Source organism: Acanthochromis polyacanthus, chromosome 10, assembly GCF_021347895.1.
Source record: "Acanthochromis polyacanthus isolate Apoly-LR-REF ecotype Palm Island chromosome 10, KAUST_Apoly_ChrSc, whole genome shotgun sequence".
Taxonomy (NCBI): domain Eukaryota; kingdom Metazoa; phylum Chordata; class Actinopteri; family Pomacentridae; genus Acanthochromis; species Acanthochromis polyacanthus.
The window spans coordinates 25,350,056-25,366,408 of NC_067122.1; the positions used below are offsets into that span (position 1 = coordinate 25,350,056).

The following is a 16,353-nucleotide window of genomic DNA, read 5'->3' on the forward strand; positions in this document are numbered from 1 at the left end:
GACAGTGAACAGCTGTCTTTTGATTTTGAAACCAGGAGAGAGTTTAGCATTCGATGGAGTGACAGAGGATGTCATTGCCTGTCAGACTACAAGCGAAACTCTATGATTAAGTATGTATAAGCACATTTTATGGACACTTCGTTCATTCATTTGGTCTGACTTGGATTTGCCCTTACTGTGGGAACACATCTAGAACTTTCTCAATCACATGGAAATACTATAAAGCTAGGCTGATAAAATGGCCTCTTATATCAAACATCAATCTGTGTGTTTCGCAGGTGATATGGTGGTGGAAAAAGTTTTTTGGACAACCTTAAAATTTTACACAACACATCTCAAATATTATCGTGAAATATTGGTGGAAAAATCGTTTTTGTGTTTCATAAGGTGTGGCTGAATTAGATAGACACAAACAAAAACGAATGATTTTTTTGACCAAAACAACAAAATTCTTGACAGTTTCAGTATGTCAGTTTTATTTTTTTTAATTTATACATTTATTTAATAGGGACAGAACAAGAAGCATTGTTACAATAATCGATGCCATGTTCGTAGGTCAATAGCTAACAGCTAATTCGCAGACCAGGTCCCTCAACATTGAAAGTTCTCAACATTGTTGGGATCAAAGTCAACAAATATGAGAGAAAGTGTTCAAAACTGGACAAAATAATTAAACCATCACATAATCAAATAATTATCTAGTAGCCCTGTCATTAGCACGCAGTAGAGGTCAAATGGCTGCCATGTTCCCCACTATCCTTTTACACTGTTGAGGGGTGATCTTGTCCCATTCTTCTTGAATTACTGCTTTTAATTCTTCTAAATTCTGTGGTTTACGCTTTGAAACAGACCTTTGGTAATCCACCACAAATTTTTAGAGAGCCTCATGTCTGGGGATTGAGCTGGCCGCTATAAGACCTACATACTGTGCTCCTACAGCCAAGTTCTACTGACCCTGGATGTGTTCAAAGAGCATTATCTTGTTGAAACATCCAATTCTGACCTCAGCAGAACAGTGCACATGCACAACGGAGCATGTGGGTTTGGGATATCATGGCACAATACTTGGCAGAGTTCAATGCGCCCTCACAGACAGTGAGATGACCAACACCAGCAGCACTCATGCATCACCAATCCATGATACTTCCTCCACCATGCTTGACAGGACTGTACATGCTGGAGATAATGCTTCACTTGGCCTTCTGTGTCCCCTAACATTAGAAGGACGAAGATAAAGCTGGAAATTGGACTCATCTGACCACAGAATCTTCTTCCAATTCCTGGCTGTCCAGTTCTTCTGTGCTTGGGTCCAACAATGCCGGCGCACTAACCTCTGTTTCTCGTTTATCAGGGACTTCTTGACAGCCTTGTAGGACCTTAAGCCATGATCTAAAAGTCAGGTGGAACACTGGACACCAGTTTGGTTTGACCACTGCTCCTGTGATGTCATTCGGTTCCTGCACAGACGGATCAGGATGCAATAATTTCTTTCTGAAGAAACCCTTGGATGTCCAGATCTTGTATTGTCTTGCAATCTGTTGGTTTGTCTGTATTTCTGAAAAGTGCATCCGACTGCTGAAAGACCTTCCTGGCTATCTGGTGACAACTGTACCCTTCCTGGCTAAGAATCTGTATCTTGACTATGGCTGTGATCTGATTGGCCACCTCGTGTGCCCCCCCAAAATTTTCGTAGGAAATTCACATTACTAATACTCCATATTCCAACGCTCCTGAACGCAACTTTGTTGTCCGACTGCACCTGAATGCACCAATGACGTGAGTTTGATCTTTTCATTGTATTTCATTTGGATTTGAAGAAGCTTTGAAGACGTTTCCTGATGCCAGAGGAGAAGACAGGTACGAGAGTAGCATAGTATGTCTCTTAGAAAACATCATAGTATAGCCTTTGGTATGGAAAAAACGCCACGAACTCTAAGATTTTAAATCAGTCCAGTTCAGTTCAGTTTATTCACTCATCATCCAGGGAATGCAATACATTGTATATACAACAAATATTTTTACACAGTGGATAATTTCATTGACTGCAAATGAATATCTCCTCCAAATGTCTCACTAATAATCATTATCAACCTTAAAAACCCACAAAACACCCCTCGACCACACTTAGTACAGTCCGGTTCCCCCTTCTCTAAATCTGCTTGGAATCTTCCACTTCCTGTTTGTCAAAGTGGCCAAACCAGACTATCTGGTTTGCCCTTTGACCAAACCAGTCCAGGTAGAAGACGATGTGAAGAGAAGCTCCAGAGGATGAATATCACACATTTACATTGGAAATAAATGTCCTTTAATGTGACATTGTCATGCAGAAGTTGGATTTCCCTTTCACGATGTTCAAAACCTTGTTGAGTGTTTTGATATTGGTTTCTAAATGTTTTTTGGCACTTGGCCCCAAAGATTAAAACCTTTACGGCTCACAAGCTGCGACAATTCACACATTATCAACTATCTTTCTGACTAAACTAAGATAAAAAGTGAAAAACTGCCTGATTCCTGCATCATGAATATAAGTCTTTTTGGTTTTTATGACAGTAAACTGAATATATTTGGTTTGACATTTTATAAACCAAAAAAAGAAATGAATTACAGGAGAAAACAATCAACAGATTAATGGCCAAAGAAGATGTGTTTTCCAACATATATGGCTGAATTTCTCCAACATTACAAGATACATACAATTTAAATTCAATTTTATTTATATAACATCAATTACAGGTCAAATTGTCTCAAGACGCTTTATTTTTATATTTTTTGTCATTTAAAATAAGCAAGAAATTTAAACCTATTGACTAATATGGTTTATTAGAGACTAATTGACAATTAAAATAACTTTCTCCACTAAAACTAATAAACATGAGGTCAGATAGAAGGAACAGTTTTAAATCCTGCAGTCACATGACGACAAGAATAAAGTTTTTCAGCAAAAACTAGATCTGCTGGTGGATTCCATTAAATTCCTAATAAATGATAATAAAGTGTGATTCTAAAGGTTTATGGGACTAAAAATCTCAAAGTAAAGATATCAAGTTCAACATCTGGATGGAGGTTGATAAAAGTTGACCTCCATTTCTCTGGAGCTGACTTCATGGATTTTAGGGTTGCTGGTTAAAGACCTGGGGCCTCATTTATAAAGCTTGCGTATGCACAAAACAGGGCTAGAAAGTGGCGTACACCACTTTCTACGCAAAGGTTGTGATTTATAAAATCAAACTTGGCGTGACAATGTGCGCACCGGGGCGCCAACTTTGATGCTTGCTTAAGCACATTTTGGAGACAGAGGGAACGGCAGTGACGGAGGGTGAAGTGGCGAATTGAAACCAGATTGATCTCAAACCTTTATTGTTATCACATATTAGACTTGTAGAGCCGGATAATCATAAACCCTCATTGTTGTAGATGTTCATATAGTGCGTCATTCGGCCGACGACTGTATTTGCAGAACTATGTTCATATATCAACAGGGGCGGATTGAACGTTATTTCATTCGGTCGTTTGACCGAAGGGCCGGTATCTGGGGCCGGTGCGGTGATCTTTATGAAATAATTTTGCTTACTGATCACCCGGTGCCCGTATGGCTCATCGGGGAAAGCAGAAGACCCATTTGCAGGGGTGGTCTCTGACGCAGTGGCCCGGGTTTGATTCCTGCCTGCGGCACTTTTATGCATGTCTTCCCCCTACTCTTCTCCCCATTTCCTGTCACTCTTCACTGCAACTATCACAGTAAAAAGGCAAAAAAAAAGTAAAGAATTTTGTTTATTTATCCATATGCGGCCGAATGGGATGAGCGTCCAACCATTAATCAGCCCTGTACAGGCAAGCAGGCACACATGCTTCACACCACAACCCCCGAGTGAAAATGAATTTGTCTATGTGAACTGAAAAAATGTACATTCAATCAGTGTACAAATGATTTGTACATCGGACATGATCATAGCAAATTTAGTGGCAGGGTGGCCTGGGTCAACACATGATTCATTCATCCTGACGCACAGCAGAGAAAAGACTGCCGGCCGGCACTGCGTGACATGCCGTGGATCCCGCAGCTTATTTATATACAGATACATTCATGAGTTACTTTGCATTGACCATTCACGGTAAAATGTGAGTGTGTTGTGGGCGGAATGTGAGGTGGATCCACCTGTGCAATCTTCCAGCTGGTGTCTGATTTATCAAGAAATTGCATGCAGCTGTGCTTACGCAAAGTTTTATAAATCAGGGGTGAAGGGCATACGCCCTTTTCGTATTTTCAGCGTACGTAAACTTTAGTATGGATCCTAGGCAATGTTTTATAAATGAGGCCCCTGCTCTTCTAGTTGTCTTCCTTCTCGTCGCTGTAAAAAGTCACTCCATCTTCGCCGACTTCAACACCTCTTTCTGACAAGTTCTTCTGCCTCCGACCTTGTGGAAGCTCCAGAAACTCGGGAAAACCCATCGTGGCTCGGATTTTCGAAAAACTCGTCGGGCGGGGGAAGTTGTGGTGGGCGGTGGGGAAGTAGAGGGGGGCAGTGGGGGAAGGTGGGGGGGTAGAGGGGGGAGGCTGCCACCCACCTCCCCACCTACTCTCCGCCTTGACTCCACCCTGACTCCACCCAAACTCTGCCTTAGCTCCACCCATGTGGTCACTTGGAAACTACGATGTCAAAGGGATGACGTATTTATTTCTTTTTATCTGATCTGTAGCTCAGTGAGTTAAGAGTTTGCCTATAGAGCTGTAGGTTGCTGGTTCAAGACTGGGCTCTTCTTAAAATATTTGAAAATCCTGACAAAGAAAACTAAGAAAAATACCGGCAGTGAATCTTGAACCTACTACCTTCTGCTTGGTAGTCTCTCTTCTTACCCCGAGCTACTTGCTCAGATACTAATTATTCTTTTCTTTGCGCATTTATCATCTATTTTTTGCCATTTTCAAGTTTTTTTTTTAACTCGAGTCTCCACTCGACCGTTTTTCTCAGGAGGTTGGACTTCAGCCTTTGTGCTGGAGGGTTGAACCCTCAGTTCCAAGACTTTCCAAAGCCTCCAGACCGCCCGAGTCCTCAGGGCCTGAGCTTTCGCACAGTCTGAGGGCTGAAATGTTCTAAGTCCCACAGTAGATCTCTGTTAGATTTAACTTTCAGACAGTCTGAGGGCTGATATCTTCTCAGTCCCACAGTAGATCTCTGTTAGTTTGAACTTTCTGGTTAACAGAAGCCTTAAAACTTGTGACCATGAGTCTTGATTTCACATTTAGACCATCCGAGTTCTTCTCAAACCTTCACCTGTGGGTTCTTCAGAAATCCTGAACAAACTTTGATTCTCTTCATTGAACAGTAAAGTTTGTGGAGATCAGAAGGTAACATTAGTTTGATCGATGCCTTCAACTACTAGTAGACTTTATCTGGAAAGCAGTTTTCTGAAATGAGTTCTTAGTAAATCTGTCCACAATCAAACCAAGAACATAGAAAGAGGAAATGATTGAAGAAACAACTTGATGTTTTAATTTCAGCCTAGAAAACGCTTTAAGACCTTTATCTGTTTTTGCTGTTTTTGATCATTTTATTGTCTCTTCTGTTTAATTTGATCTTCTAAAGTCTAACTGGTGTCTTTTCAAATGTTTTGTCTTCAGTTTGATTCTTCTTAAATGTTTAGCTTTGCTCTTTTCTCATCTTTTATTCTTTTCTAATGTCTGATTTGATTTTGAAATGTCTTTTTAATGTTTGTTGTTTTTTCAAATGCTTTATCGGCTTGTTTGAAAAATTTCCTTTTCCTTTTTAATACTCTTAAATGCTTCATTGTATTTTCTGTTTACTTACTATTTAAAGTTTTATTGTCTTTAAAATTTAATTTTCTAATTAAACATTTAATTTTTTAATTAAATTTGTCTTTTTAAAGGTTTAATAATCTAATTGAATGTTTTTATTTTTTAAATGCTTAATATTCTTCTTGTTTAATTGTATTTTTAATTGTTTAATTATCTAAAATATTTCATCTTTAATGTTTAATATTTTTGTCTAAAAAAGGTTTAATTTTTATAATTATATGTCTCATATCTTCTGTTTAATTACCTAATTAAATATTTTGTCTGTTTAATATAATTTAGTTGAATATATTGTTTAATTTCCTTTTTTAAAGTTTCATTGTATTAAATGTTTCTCCTTTAATTAAATTGCTTTTTAATGTAGTTTATTTCTTTAATCTTTTTTCTGTCAAGATTTTAACCCCAACCTTAAAAATAAAACAAACCCTTTAATCACAACGAAAATACTTCTGTTGTCACAATTATGAGTTAGTCAGTTGTTCAGTTTATCAATTCAACTTCATTTGTTTAGCACCTTTCACACAAATGACAAAACTCAACAAGCAAAGAGAAAAAAAAAACAATACTAAAACTATGATTGGAACATTAAAAAAAAAAAAAGATTTAACATGGTTATAAAATATTGTGTCCAGGGGATGGAGGGAGTTTATTGAAGTCTTCTAGCGCTCACAGGGTAAATCATTTAAAATAGAAACTTGATATTCAGTCTAAGGAAACTGCAGAGCAACAGAAGAAGCAACGATATCTCCAGTTTTCTCCTTTAATGAGTCGACTCTTGTTGTGTTTTCAAACCAAAGAACTCCAGACTCTTCACAGCCTGCTCAAACTCTTGGTACAGGAACTCACCACACGGGTCAAGAAGGTTTCCTTCTCATTTCTACTCTGAAGCTCACCTTCTCCTGCTCAAACTGTTGACAAATGTTTCTGCTGCTCTAAAGTCTGGTCTCCAGAACTTCCTAAAAACTGTCAAAGTCTCTTCTGCTGCAGGTTGCTTTGTAGAACTGTTCCAGAAAACCTCACTAAACCACATGGAGGGGCCTCAAGATAGTCGTCTAAATGAAACCGTACAAAAACCCAAACGCTAAAGTCTCCTGCAGCCTACCAGAGAACCTCATTAAACAGAGAATCAGGACAGGAACTCTTACCTTCTGGACAACCAACATTGGTTCACAAACAAGAATACAGAATGTGTCTGACCAAAACCTCTAAAGACTCACTACAACCAAGATAAAGACACAACTCAGCTGCACCAAATCCACTAATCACTGCACACATTAGCACCATGTGCTAACTGTGGCTAAATAACCACATTTACCAAGGCAACTATCCAGTACAAAGCCCTAAAACACACCAAAAAACACATTAAAGACGATTTTACTGCTGGAAGCTGCAAGCCAATGCCTAAAAAACAAACTAAAGCAACGGAGCCAAACCCAGTTCAGTGAAGAGAAGCAGAGGAAATGTTTGACTGCAGCCAAATAAGGCAGGAAGACACTGAGCTGCTCAAGTGTTCCTGATAACACCAAGCAGCCACCTGAACAGCCAATAGGAACACAGCTTACTGGAAGTCCAGAGGGCTGGCTTAGTGAAGTAAATTTAGTTTAAAGTTGAAGCAGAAAGTTGAAAACCACCTTCTGATACCTGGAATCTCTGGACCAACAGCTACGGTGGGAATCAAACTCACATCTCAGCTTTGTATCTTACAGCATTCAGTTGTTGGTTCCACTTGACTTTATCAAGCCCCAAGATCAGATTGAAGTTGGTGAAGATGGCTTTAAGCAGTACGATGTCATCACTGCTCTGGACATGGATGCCATGATGAATACGATCTACGAGTGGCTGGTGAAGTTTGAGAAGTCTCATGGCGTTAATAACACCCTGGACACAGAGATCGTCCCGAAGTCCGACCACAAAGAGGAGGAGAAGACTCACATCCTCATTGTGGAGGGCTTCCTGCTTCACACCTACAGGCCTTTGATGGATGTGCTGAACCAACGTTACTTTATTTCCATCCCATATGAAGAATGCAAAAAGAGAGGTGCCAGTATAGCTCAATGGGTTAAGCGGGTGACCCATGTACAGGGGCTAGTCTCCGATGCAGCGGCCCGTGTTGAATTCCTGCTTGCAGCCCTTTGCTGCACATCTTCTCCCCTGTTTCCTGTCTGCCTTCACTACTGCTATCTAATAAAGCTAAAAAAGGCAAAAATAAAATATTTAAAAAGAATGCAAAAAGAGGAGGTGCTCTCGGATGTACACGGTGCCAGACCCCCCTCCAACCTGTTCGATGGCCACGTCTGGACCATGGACCTGCAACATCTGCTCACTGTGAAAGATTATTGAGAATTCTGAATTATTCTATTCAGAACACTATGATGTTTGCTGAGCTGTGCACTATTAAATGACTTAAGAATATGGAATATTGCTACTGTTTATCATTGTTCTCATGTTTATTGTGAAATGCATAGAGTGCTGCTTACTGTATTTTATTGCATTTTAAAATTTACATTACTGCACAGAACACTTCAGATTATTTTTCCACAGATCAAAGGTACAGATTGTTGTTGTTCACTGTGTATTGGGTAGTACTCATTTTGATTTAGACTGATTAGTATTCAGAACCCTATAATGTTTCTGGTTTACAGCTGAGAACTAGTTGCTAAAAGTACAGAATATTATTTCTTATTTTAGGTGTGATAGTTGTCAGTAAACATTCTAAAAATGGAATTCCACAGAGGCTGCACAGTAACATAGTGGTTAGTACTTTCACCTTGCAGCAAGAAGATCCCTGGTTCAAATCCCGGGCTGAGCCTGGGATCTTTCTGCATAGAGTTTGCATGTTCTCCCTGAGCATGCGTGGGTTTTCTCTGGGTGCTCTGACTTCCTCCCACAGTCCAAAAATATTCTGAGGTTAATTGGTTACTCTAAATTGCCCGTAGGTGTGAATGTGAGTGTGCTTGTTTGTCTGTATATGTAGCCTGGCGACCTGTCCAGGGTGTCCCCCGCCTTCGCCCGAGTCAGCTGGGATAGACTCCAGCACCCCCTGCGACCCTGGTGAGGATAAAGTGGTGTATAGAGAATGAATGGATGAATGGAATTCCACAGGATTGTATATAGTGCTGTTCTTGTACAATAGTTTTCACTTAATTGCCCTCAGGATACTGTTGTTGAGCTTACTAGTTTTACATAACAGGCAGATGTTGCAGCTTATGATGTAATTCACATAAACAAGAAAATAAGTCCATCATAATTTGAATGTTAACAGTCCAAAATGAAAAGGTCTTATACAGCTTTCCTATTGGGTTAAAGAGCCAAAAAAAAAAAAAACAAATATGAAAAATACTTTGTAAAAGTGAGAGGTCAGTAGCAGCTTTAATTTTTTTCTTACAACTTTTCGGTGGCCCCCCAAAATATCTGTTGTACCCCCCTGTGTCCCCCCACTAAAATTAATCTGGATCCGCCCCTGCTGGGGAGCAAGCAAATAAAACCTCCAAAATGCAGCATACGGAGGATCAAGGGACGAAAGTTCTACATACCTCACTGGGATTGGTTTTATTTCTGCTTTCTTTTTAACATTGCATGCATTTGTCCTTATTAGAAGTCCAGTTGTGTGTATGTGTGACACGAACTATGCCCAGGTGAGATCTATAATCTGGACAAGCAGATTTTTAACTAATGTGGCTTTAATGGAGGGATTAATCTGTTTTATCAGAGGCTAATTGAGAGAAATTGAACTGTGAAGGAATGGACAAGGCGTGTGACTCAACTAGTTGTGGAATCCACGTTGAGGAAGATGGAGGAAGTGGATCCACCGTTTCCAGTCAGTCTGTCTGGAGCAGTCAGCACCTGGAGAGAAAAAAGATACAAGGATTTGTGCTCTCAGACACTAGAGAGTAAGAGCTCCTCCCTATAACCCAAGAGCTTTTTTAGGTGGGTCTAAAAGTGGCCTACGATTTGGAAAAAGGCGTCTTTTGGTCCTCTCTTTGATTAATCCACCTCTCTGTGTTTAGAGCCAGTCCACTCCAGGCTGCAGTGTCCCTGAGCCCTTGAGTGCAAACCTAAGCTCCAGCCCTTGTCCTTTGTCCGATAATTGTCTCCTAAAAAGAAAATAAGCCTTCAAAGTTTTTGTGGCGCCCTCCTCTCTGATCACTCTCAGGACTTATGTTTTTATACTTGAAATCATCTACACAGCTTAACACAATCATCTTAAGTGTAGGAGTGTTTTAGAAAGGGGCTCAGACTCAGAGAACAATGTGGTGCTCCATAAACACAGCAAACTGGAAATGGCTGATCACACCGGAACAACTGCACTGCACTTCAAGAGAAAGCGTCCCAGAGCACTTAATCGAGACTGCAGCGACAGAAAGCACCGTCCTGTTTGCTTTTTGTCCCCAAGCAAGCAGAATATGAGCTATTAGGATTACTAACACACAAAACATGTTGCATTAGTAGTATCACTTTAAAAGGATTTTCTAAATGTTTCTTCATCACCCTAAAGTACAAGTCATTTCTGCATCGCTGCTGTTATGGTGACATAATGTTAAACTATGCGTCATCTAATGCTGTTATTGGGCTGTTTTATGCTTTCTGTTTATTTTAACGGCCACATATGATTGAGAAAATAGCTTAAAGTAACACTACAGATTATTGTTAGTTTTTTTAATTCCATTTGTTTTCCGTATGCCAAACTGATGATAGAATACATTTTCCAGTGTTTATTTTAACTGCATGTTACTCCAATGATGAAACAATATCATAACCATTTAAGTTTAAAATACTTCAGGAAAAATATTCTCCAGTTCAGGAAATGCATTAATAATAAGATGGTAAATAATAGTATGAAATTAATAACATCCTTAATTAATATACAATATGTGTCCAATATTGTATGCCAACTGACAAATATATTAAATACTATTAACATCATATAACAGTACCTGTAGAGATTAGACAATAATGCTTGAATAAAATGCTGTAATACTGATAAGAAAGATTTTTATATTTACTTTTGGTAAATTAATTGTTATGTTTATCAAGTAATAAAAGAAATTATATGTAACTGATAAATTTGTCGCTACAATAATCAAAACAACAATTATTTGATTCATTAATTTATCACAGAATGCTGCAGGAGATATGGAACTCTTCTCAGTTCTGCAGACAGTTAAAACATCAGACATGGAACAATGAATTTGTTATATTATTTACTCTTAATTGTAAATGGTTGTATTTATATATATTTATTTACACGATACGTCACATTCACCCATTCATGGCAGAAGCTGCCATGCAAGGCACTAACCACACCCCACCAGGAGCAATTAGGGGTTCGGGGTCTTGCTCAGGGACCCCTCGACATGAGCTCGACAGGCCGAGGATCAAACCGGCAACCTTCCAGCTACAAGACGGCCACTCTACCCACTGAGCCATGCCGCCCTTAATTGGCCAATGCAATTTCTGTATCATGTGTAATATCCCAATTTTATGTGCAAATTTCACTATCCGGTGCAAGTTTTAAATTTCATTTGCAATATTATGTCTAAAATTCTGTTAGTACTACATATTCATTCACCCCTATTAGCTTGAACTTTTCTATTCTACTCTTATTTTAGCTTGTTTAGTTTTGTTCAAATTTATAGTAATGTACTGTAGTTAGATCTTATTGCTTTTTCTATAAAGCACTGCATTTAGTCCCATGCTTTTTAAAAAAAAATTCTGACAAATATCTGTGAATTTTAAAGTTCCATCTTATTTTATCTTTAAAAAATGGTTTATACTCAGAGCAATGTATGGTTTGTGTAAATCGTCTTTTTCTCAACAGTGCTTGTTTTACCTGAGGAGGCATCAGCTAATTTCAAGTTTTAAAGTTGTAAAGGTTTCGATAACTCACTGAAGTCACGGTGGACTGTAAAGTAGTTTGGATTAGCCGTTGGTCACTGATACAGAGAAAGCTCCAATCTGCAGTACTGGAGGCAAAACAAACAGTCCTTCTAATCAGGCATGTTTCAAATGGCACTGCTCTAGTATCATTAAAGCTACATTTAAAGGTTTCTTTACCACTATGGGGCAGTGCGACTTCAAAACACACATGAAGAATCGTAGTACAAAGATGTGATTGGATAACTGAGTATGCCTAACATGCTTATCTGCCTACTTATACATGTAGGTCTAGCAGACATATAGCAGCATTACCATCCCTTTTGAGTGGCATTTCTGAGTCAGAGCTCTCTGAACTTGAATTTCTCGATTTGAATTTGAACTCCAGACAGAAAAATATAGGATTTCAGCTGATCAAATGCTTGGCTTCACCAGTCACTCTTTGTTCTGTGTCTTCAGCGACTTCATTGACATTACAGCTGACTAATTATTTCAAATGAAGAGGTTAATGAGACTCAGCCATCCTCTTTATGTGCAGGTCAGAGAACATAGTTTATACATCATGTGCAGTGAGATGTGATGTTGTTCTGAGTTCCCTCTGTGTGACTTTTAAAAATGTATGAGACAAACTAAAAAGTTGATCAACAAACAAAATATCTCTCAGTGCAACTTCAAAGTTAACCTTGTATGCACTCACAGCCATCAATAGGATGCTCCTTAATTTCCCTATCAGACTCCACCGCATTAATTAACATCAGCAGAAGTGCACACTTCATGGTGACAGAAACACAGCATCACTGCCTCTGTTATTGCAATCCAAGCCTTTTTTCCTCGCACCAGACACTCCAGGGAAGATAAGGGAAAAGACGCCTTTTAGGGTTGAACTTCTGAATTAAACACTTCCATTTCAATATTGATAAAACATATTTTTTTCACGGCATCATTTTTAGTTAGTAGACTTAGTAAGACTCAACAAAACAGAACAAAGTTGTCTGGTTTTGTCTCTTTTGGCATAAAGAGAGATATTTTTTCCATAAGTATATTATTTATAAATTAGTTCCATAGACAAGACAAGAGCAGCATATGGAAAGATTGTTATCATGCAACACCTAACACATTTCATGCATTGTGTCCTGACAGTCTATCTTATCTATCCGAGGAAATTACTAGCATGCGCGTTAAAAGGTCATTTTCAAACACATTTTTGACAGTCAACATTTTCTATTCATTTCATATTCACAGTCCCAATCGTCTGCAATTTTCGTAGATCACACATTTCTTGTAGCCTAGCCGCGCTAGTCCCAGGTCTGAAGATGCAAGGGTCTAGGAACTCTCGATAGGGAGGGAGGTGGGCTAAAAGGTTGTCTTTCAAATCACTCTGCAGCAATTGGGTAGGTATACAACCAATCAGCGCAACGAATAGGCTGACGTAGTTCCTAGAGTGCCGGAAATCAGAGGATGCGGGAGTTCGGTAATACGTCTTTCTTCTCAATGAAACACTTCAGTGTCGTCCTTTGTTTATCTTTCAAGTTGAATTTTAGCTTCAAATCTTTAAGGGCTGTGGCCAAAGCCGAGTCGAAAGATAACGGTTTATTGTGCGCAGCCATCTTTGTGTCTATCCTTGTTTCTATGGTTGTTTCCGGTTGTTTCTGTCAGAATCGTCGCGCCTCTGTCGTCACTTAGTTACGCCCGCCTTCTGACTCTACACTTCATGGTGATTCGTCGGCCAGTTTTAGGAGCATCCAACCTCGAGGCTTACCGAGGGTAAGTAGACCCACCCTGGCAGAGAATTAAATTCGTTGCCGTGGGTTGTCTAGCGCGGCTTGGCTACACTTCTTGTGTTGTAGATCAGCTTTGGTTCCCAGAGCAGTCGGGCAGTTCTGTGTTGGCAAGGAAAAGCATTGTGGGGGTTTAGCTAGTAAAGGAGCACCATGACAATGCATTCTCTGACACCTAATTACATCTGACCAGCACATGTCAAATCAAGTTGGAATCAACAAGAATTAGGTTCCTAAATCCCAGTGACACGTGTGCTAGTTGGTGTTGCATCAATACTGATTGAAAAAATCTGTATTTATTTTGAAAATTGTTCAAATTTAAGGCACCAAAGATTTGGGTTTAGCTTCCTGTTGATACAATTAATTTAAAATGCTTTGATCAGCTTTGATTCTGAAGTTAGGATTTTGTTAGGGACATCCCTACTTCTTAGCCAGCATGGAAATATTAAGCAATCATGCCATCACACTTAGTATAACATGCAGTGTACAGATATTTTGGTATTTTTGGGTATACTTTACACTTGGTTTTGTCTTCCAATACATTAATGTGGCTAAATGCTAGTTGGGCTAATAAAGGATTTAAAAGATTTAATCTGCTATATTTATTGGTTACTTCACCTGCAGCCTGAGTGAAGACATCTCACAAATTTAAAACATTATCACTGAAAACCGTGACTGTTTATTCTATGTTATGCTAACTGTAACTCACCAAACAAAGCAGATGCTTGTTCAGCTCAACCAAGTAAGTATTCTTTGCTGGAGATAAATTTCCCTAAGTTTCTACAGTCTGTAGCATTGGAAGAAAAAAAATAACTGTTGGCTGCTCATCAAGTCATCTATTCACCATCTGTTGATTTTGTAGGCACAGTTACCAGGTTATCGCTCTCTTTGGGCTTGAGTGTTTGTGCTGTTTTACTGACTCCAGGTTTTGACAGGGCAGTGTGTTTAGCTTGCTGGTTTGTGTAGTGCAAAGCTGTTTTGGTGAGTGAAGAGATGCATATTATGTCGCGCTCATGGCAAGCTGTGGCTTGTTTGCAGAGATCCCTGTCAACACACACACAAACCCTCATAAATACACACACGTCCTCCAGTAGCAGATGATGTGATCCTGCTCAATGCGTAAGCGCCCAAGTGGCACCTTGCATTAAAAACATGCCTGGCACTCCCAGTAAGTGTTGTCAAATGCTCCATAAACTGGAAAAGTTAACGTTCCCCAAAGGCACATCAGAACAGCTTCACAAGCCTACAGAAAACTCGTTTCCTGGGATCTTTACAGCCTGAATACAGACACAGTAGGTTTTGATGTGAGGAGAAAACTTTCATCTCCCATCCATTCAGAATCAGCGGTGTTATTAGGTGAAATGATGAGCATGCTGAAACAAAATTGTCTGTCACAGAGCATACACTCTGCTCTCTCTGTTCACTTCAAAAGATCCATTGAACCTTAACAACCATGGACTGTGGATGTCGCCTCAAAAACCTCTCCCTGCCACAAAATCCCCAGAGCAAATGGTGTTTGCCGAGTGTAGTCTGCATGTACAGCGGGGTCAGATGTTGGAATAAAAGTGCACGCTCATTTTCCACTGACCACCAAACAAATCCCAGCGCAAAACAACACCTGACCGGACCACCTAATGTTTCTTCTTTTCATTATTTTCATACATCGGGTAAAAATGTCTTCACTTGTCAAACTACAAGAAACACCAGCTCTGGTATAATCACCTCATCAGCAGGAATGTTCACAAACATTATGACAGAGAATAACAGAAGCTGGAGGCATCGTACTGTTTCGAGCTCCATGTTTCCCCTCCTTTTAGCTCGGCTCCACAGGGAGTGGAAGTGTGACAACATTCTGTTTGCTGTTCCTCCCCACCTTACTGCCTACACAAGCTTCCTATGTTACTCTTGGGAGGTTCACCAGGCTGTTTTAACTTTACCAGACTTTATTTTACTTTAATTGTCCTGTCCCTGAGCACGGGAAATGTACCCTTTCTTCTCCCAGATGCACCCTCAGTTGGTTTTATGAGATTTTTTCTTCTTTTTTCTGAGTGTAGGCTACAGTTGCTCCCACTGCAGTGGATGATTAAAGAAAACACTGCCTTTAATACAGTTTGAAACTACTTCTGACGCAGCATCTTCTAGATAGAAGAGCCAAACATCAGTAATTTTAGATGTTTTACAGAAGGACGGAAAGCTATAAAATATACATACAGGCAGGGATCAAAATGTCTCCTGTGAAGGCTTTTATGGAGTCTGACCTGCTTGTGTGCAATATTTTTAAAATGCAAACAAGTTTGAACATGTGTTGAGCTTGAACCAGGAAGCCTCTGTTGGGATTTTCTGCAGTTTAATCCTGCAATCTTTGCACGAATACATGCTTTAGTGCCTCTAGTAAATAAATCTGGTGGCCATTTACTGTCTGTCTCCCATATATCCTGGGTGCATGAATGGCGCATGTAAAATGCCAATTGTCTCTTTCAGCCTTCAGACTCAGCACACAGTTAAAGTTTAGCCATCTGTTTCCACACATGACCTTTCTCTTTAATTGCCGAAATTAGAGGAGAATGAGGAAGACTGGCTGGATGCTCTCTCCTGTCCAATTCTAATATTGAAGAAACAAATGTTATTTACAGTGACAAATAGCACGGGGGAGCTATGTCTGTGTCAGCTGCTTTCCACCTGGCCATGTTGAACACCTGCCCAGAGTCAGTTTGGTTCACTGCAGATGGCTTAGGTGAGCTTTCTGTCTTCAGCATCCTTTTTTCCTGCAGGCAGTGACTTGTGCACAGAGAGACCTGCACTATTCAGTCAGCGCTATATCATGATAATTACTGCTCTCTGATATTAACTTCCTGGAATATCGAATATGAGAATCTGCGGAGTCGAAGG

The 16,353-nt window shown here is 39.6% G+C and overlaps 1 long non-coding RNA gene across 4 annotated transcripts in view; it reads right to left on the minus strand.

Annotated features, from left to right (window-relative positions):
- LOC127535777 (uncharacterized) overlaps positions 1 to 16,353 on the minus strand; it is a 76,663-nt gene that overhangs the window by 3,542 nt on the left and 56,768 nt on the right. For 2 of the 4 annotated variants that reach the window (XR_007944616.1, XR_007944615.1), the window contains one exon: positions 9,577 to 9,655. This is a non-coding gene — a long non-coding RNA (uncharacterized LOC127535777). Of the gene's footprint in view, positions 1 to 8,279; positions 8,861 to 9,180; positions 9,656 to 16,353 lie in introns of those variants that run through there. The other 2 variants (XR_007944617.1, XR_007944614.1) reach the window with 2 other exon arrangements.